Raw genomic sequence first — 6,000 nt, 5'->3', positions numbered from 1 at the left:
AATGATATAATATCTCCTACACTTTGTAGTGCCCCAGTGCTTGCCGCCCCAACTTTGAAAAACCTTTTAAGTTGGAGGTAGATGCTAGCATAGTGGGGGTGGGTGCGGTTCTCTTACAGGAAGATGAAGACGGAGTGGATCGGCCCGTCAGTTTCTTATCCCGTAAGTTCAACTCGTGTCAGTCAAGGTACTCTACAATTGAACAAGAGACACTGGCTTTATTGCTTGCCTTACAGTTCTTTGAGGTATATGCGGGCTCCAGTGCCTTGCCTGTAATGGTCTTCACGGACCATAATCCATTGGTGTTTTTGAAACAAATGTACAACCAGAATCGCCGCCTTATGCAGTGGGCTCTGATTGTACAAGGATATAATGTACAGATCGCTTATGTGAAGGGCTCGGCGAATGTGGTTGCTGACGCTCTATCACTGGTTTGCTAACTGGGGATACGTTGGCTTTTGTTATTGCAAAAACTAGGTTTGCAATTTTGTGGTGGGCGTGTTACGTTCCCCAGTTTGTGTTTTGTTTGTGTATTTGCATGTGTTTATTTCAGGAAATGGCTTCCTGAAATCCCTCAAGCAGCTGATTGGTCGACTCCATGGCTAATTGGAGAGCTGACCCCGCCCCCTCGTCAAGACTCAGCTGTCTCCAATTACCCATTCAATCTGAAGCTATATAAAAGCCAGTGTTCTGTTCAGGAGAGAGATATTTGCTGGGAGGTCATTGCAGAGATTTTGCTAGAGAGATTTGCTGGGAGGTCATTGCAGAGATTTTGCTAGAGAGATTTGCTAGAGATTTTCTGGGAGGTCATTGCAGAGAGATTTTGATAGAGGTTCATTTTGCTGGGAGTTTATGCTGGGAAGTTGGTATGTTTTGTGACTTTGTTGCTCAGATAGATCTTATTTAATGTCCTTTGTTTCTTAGTTTGTTTGTGAAATTGTTTAATATTCTGTTTCATTTGTTCCCAGGGGAGAAGGGGAAGGCACCTAGGGAGTGCTTAGGCAAGAGGCCCGCGGGCATACATATACCCGTAGCATATTCGCTGTCTAGGCACACTAGGTAAGACCTGGGCGGAACACCCCCTGTATTTTGGTTAGGGCACCAGGTGGTGCTAAATTAGGTAAGTAGTGGGTAGGCAGGTAAGATAGGAGAGGGGGGGCTTTGAGATTTACTTTCTTTGCTTTTGTTCCGTCCAGCCCCTTCTCCCCATATTACCGTGTAAAGGAATAAAGTCCTTGTAAACGGTATCACATTCTGTCTGTTGTCATCCTTACTCGCACCTATAGTCCATACCTTTTTCACTTCACGGAGAGTTTAGTTGTAGCAGGGTGTTGCGTTCCCTCTTCATAGAGGCGTGCGTAACACCTCCACCCTACCTGACACCCTAGACCCACTCCAATTTGCTTACCGCCCAAATAGGTCCACAGACGACGCAATCGCAACCACACTGCACACTGCCCTAACCCATCTGGACAAGAGGAATACCTATGTGTGAATGCTGTTCATCGACTACAGCTCAGCATTTAACACCATAGTACCCTCCAAACTCGTCATCAAGCTCGAGACCCTGCGCAACTGGGTACTGGACTTCCTGACGGGCCGCCGCAAGGTGGTGAGGGTAGGTAATATCTCCACCCCGCTGATCCTCAACACTGGGGCCCCACAAGGGTGCGTTCTGAGACCTCTCCTGTACTCCCTGTTCACCCATGACTGTGTGGCCATGCACGCCTCCAACTCAATCATCAAGTTTGTGGACGACACTACAGTGGTAGGCTTGATTACCAACAACGACGAGATGGCCTACAGGGAGGAGGTGAGGGCCCTCGGAGTGTGGTGTCAGGAAAATAACCTCACACTCAACGTCAACAAAACAAAGGAGATGATTGTGGACTTCAGGAAACAGCAGAGGGAGCACCCCCCTATCCACATCGACGGGACAGTAGTGGAGAGGTTAACAAGTTAAGTTCCTCGGCGAACACATCACTTATACAAATAAGTATTTGGTCACCTACAAACAAGCAAGATTTCTGGCTTTCACAGACCTGTAACGTCTTCTTTAAGAGGCTCCTCTGTCCTCCACTCGTTACCTGTATTAATGGCACCTGTTTGAACTTGTTATCAGTATAAAAGACACCTGTCCACAACCTCAAACAGTCACACCCCAAACTCCACTATGGCCATGATCAAAGAGCTGTCAAAGTACATCAGAAACAAAATTGTAGACCTGCACCAGGCTGGGAAGACTGAGTCTGCAATAGGTAAGCAGCTTGGTTTGAAGAACTCAACTGTGGGAGCAATTATTAGGAAATGGAAGACATACAAGACCACTGATAATCTCCCTCGATCAAGGGCTCCACGCAAGAGCTCACCCCATGGGGTCAAAATGATCACAAGAACAGTGAGCAAAAATCCCAGAACCACACGGGGGACCTAGTGAATGACCTGCAGAGAGCTGGGACCAAAGTAACAAAGCCTACCATCAGTAACACACTACGCCGCCAGTCACTCAAATCCTGCGGTGCCAGACGTGTCCCCCTGCTTCAGCCAGTACATGTCCAGGCCCGTCTGAAGTTTGCTAGAGGGCATTTGGATGATCCAGAAGAAGATTGGGGGAATGTCATATGGTCAGATGAAACCAAAATAGAAATTTTTGGTAAAAACTCAACTCGTCATGTTTGGAGGACAAAGAATGCTGAGTTGCATCCAAAGAACACCATACCTACTGTGATGCATGGGGGTGGAAACATCATGCTTTGGGGCTGTTTTTCTGCAAAGGGACCAGGACGACTGATCCATGTAAAGGAAAGAATGAATGGGGCCATGTATCGTGAGATTTTGAGGGAAAACCTCCTTCCATCAGCAAGGGCATTGAAGATGAAACGTGGCTGGGTCTTTCAGCATGACAATGATCCCAAACACACCGCCCGGCCAACGAAGGAGTGGCTTCGTAAGAACCATTTCAAGGTCCTGGAGTGGCCTAGCCAGTCTCCAGATCTCAACCCCATAGAGAACCTTTGGAGGGAGTTGAAAGTCCGTGTTGCCCAGCAACAACCCCAAAACATCACTGCTCTAGAGGAGATCTGCATGGAGGAATGGGCCAAAATACCAGCAACAGCTTGTGAAAACCTTGTGAAGACTTACAGAAAACATTTGACCTCTGTCATTGCCAACAAAGGGTATATAACAAAGTATTGAGATAAACTTTTGTTATTGACCAAATAGTTATTTTTCCAATATAATTTGCAAATAAATTCATTAAAAATCCTACAATGTGATTTTCTGGATTTTTTCTTCTCATTTTGTCTGTCATAGTTGAAGTGTACCTATGATGAAAATTACAGGCCTCTCTCATCTTTTTAAGTGTGAGAACTTGCACAATTGGTGGCTGACTAAATACTTTTTTGCTCCACTGTATGTGAGAATGCTATTCATTGACTATAGCTCAGCATTCAACACCATAGTGCCTTCAGAGCTCATCAATAAGCGAAGGACCTTGGGACTAAACACCTCCCTCTGCAACTGGATCCTGGACTTCCTGACGGGCCGCCCCCAGGAGGTAAAGGGAGGTAACAACATCTGCCACACTGATCCTCAACACGAGCCCCTCAGGGTGCGTGCTCAGTCCCCTCCTGTACTCCCTGTTCACCCACGACTGCGTGGACAGCCATGACTCCAACACCATCATCAAGTTTGCAGACATCACAACGAGACAGCCTATAGGGAGGAGGTCAGAGACCTGGCCGGGTGGTGCCAGAATAACAACCTATCTCTCAACTAAACAAAACTAAAGAGATGATTGTGGACTTCAGGAAAAGGAGGACCAAACATAAACTTTTGTTTTTGACCAAATACTTATCTCAATACTTTGTTATATACCCTTTGTTGGCAATGACAGAGGTCAAACGTTTTCTGTTCCCGAGAAAGCAGTATATCATTTGCATTGTGCTCGTCAGACTCATTAAATAAAAAAAGGATTCTGCTAGTCCGTGGTGAGTAATCACAGTCCTGATGTCCAGAAGTTATTTTCGATCATAAGAGACGGTAGCGGCAACATTATGTACAAAATAAGTAAAAAAACAAGTTACAAACAACGCAAATAAACAAACAAAAAAACAATTGGTTGGGGACACGTAAAACGACGGCCTTCTTCTCCGGTGCTATTTTACAACTGTCATACCCAATCATCCGAACACAAAATAAAAGCTTGTTTTTACTACAATGTTTGTAAACATAGTAAAAGTACACAAACACTATAACTTACCATTTTGATATCCTGGATGGTCAGTTCTTGCATCCATAGCTCTGTCTGTAAATTTAAGAGTGGTTACATTTATCCAGCCCTATCCTTCAGCTTTTTACCAAAACAGGGCCAGGGAAGACGTTTGGTTATTGTTTCAACTGCGGATTGACACTTTAAGATGGGTGGGGAATAACACATATATTCTTCAGAAACACTGTTCTGTTAATAATTACCTAAGGCTTATTGCAACATACCGGCCGCCTACTCGTCTTCAGTTATTCCATGGTAATTACTACTACCTGATGTTATGGAATGATAAAGAAATGTGGGCGATTACTGAGAAACATCCTCGTTTAACTTGTCACAGAATTCTAATGACTTCCATAGAGGGGTGTTGAGTAAAAACCTTCCAGAGAACCATTGTGAGTGGGAGTCATGCCTATTCTTCCAGCATTGACACATTGAATAAACAATCTGAAGCATTCTATCAATTAACACACGCTAGTTTTAAGCGTCTGTTACAGAAAGGGTAGGTTTAAGGCCCTTTCTTACCAAGTCCTTTCCTCACTCCTGAGTCTTAGAGTAATGCCTTGGCACGTTGAGGAGAAAGTGACACTTTGAGGAAACATTGCAGGAAAACATTCAATAACAGATTTATTTTCATCACAGAAAAACTGATAGGCTACTACAGGATTCTCTAGACATGGGATTTCACCAACTATCTTTCTTTCCTCAAACCGTGGCAGAACTTAACTGCTTTATAGTGGTGAATGTGGTATTTTCTGGTTTATTTGAATAGGGACAGGTACAAACGCATTAACACATTTAATAAACAATAATCTGATGCATTGCACCATAGTGTATAGCTCATACTAGTTTTCAACACCTGACTAGAGGTGTTGATTGTGCTTCTGGAATATGGTGAGTCATTGTCAGTGGTGTAAAGTACTTAGGTAAAAATACTTGAAATACTTGTCTTTGTCCAGCAACCGGCTCAGAGGCTCACAGACTGTTGATAGGTGTGGCATGTACTTTGCAAGATAGTTTGCAAAGCCGATGAGACGCTGTACTCCTTTTGCATCAGACGGGTTTGGCTTGTCGAGGATCACTCTGTCTTTGTCTCGGTCCGGCTTCGGGCCTTTGGCCGAAAGAATGCGACCATGGAAGTGGACATATTTCACCTTGAACTGCAGCTTCTTCTGGCCAAGGCGAAGCTTAACTGATCGGCAGCGCTCCATCAGTGCCAGGAGCTTCACATCATGAATACGTTCTGCTTCTTCGTCTGTGTCACCACAGCCTACGTTCAGGACATCATCGGCGATGGGTTCAATGCCCTTGAGCCCAGCCAATAACTCGTGCTGCTTGCGTTGGTATATCTCAGGCACAACTGAGACACCAATCGGGAGCTTGAGCCAGCGTTTCCCACCCCAGGGGTCCAGAAGGTAGTCATGAAGCTGCTTTCTTCGTCCAGCTTGCATTGAAGGAATGCATCTCGGGCATCCACAATGGTGGAAATCCTGGCCTTGGGAAGCTTGTAGAGGACACCCTCTAGTGTCGGCATGATGTAGTGGGATCGTTTCAGTGCTTGGTTCAGATGCAGACCCTCAGCTTCTCTGTTTTTTTCACTATGACCATATTGCTGATCCATATTGCTGAACATTTGAACATCTTGGCCACGTTCTGTTATAATCTCTACCCGGCACAGCCAGAAGAGGACTGGCCACCCCACATAGCCCGGTTCCTCTCTAGGTTTCTTCCTA

At 45.1% G+C, this 6,000-nt stretch overlaps 1 protein-coding gene across 1 annotated transcript in view; it reads left to right on the top strand.

Moving 5' to 3' along the window:
• The window catches only part of LOC124005452 (dual specificity protein kinase CLK2-like), a 63,602-nt gene that overhangs the window by 29,186 nt on the left and 28,416 nt on the right, over nt 1-6,000 (top strand). The gene's annotated exons all lie outside the window — the stretch shown is intronic.

This window comes from Oncorhynchus gorbuscha, linkage group LG19 (genome assembly GCF_021184085.1).
Source record: "Oncorhynchus gorbuscha isolate QuinsamMale2020 ecotype Even-year linkage group LG19, OgorEven_v1.0, whole genome shotgun sequence".
NCBI lineage: Eukaryota > Metazoa > Chordata > Actinopteri > Salmoniformes > Salmonidae > Oncorhynchus > Oncorhynchus gorbuscha.
This window is presented reverse-complemented; position numbering and strand designations above follow the sequence as displayed.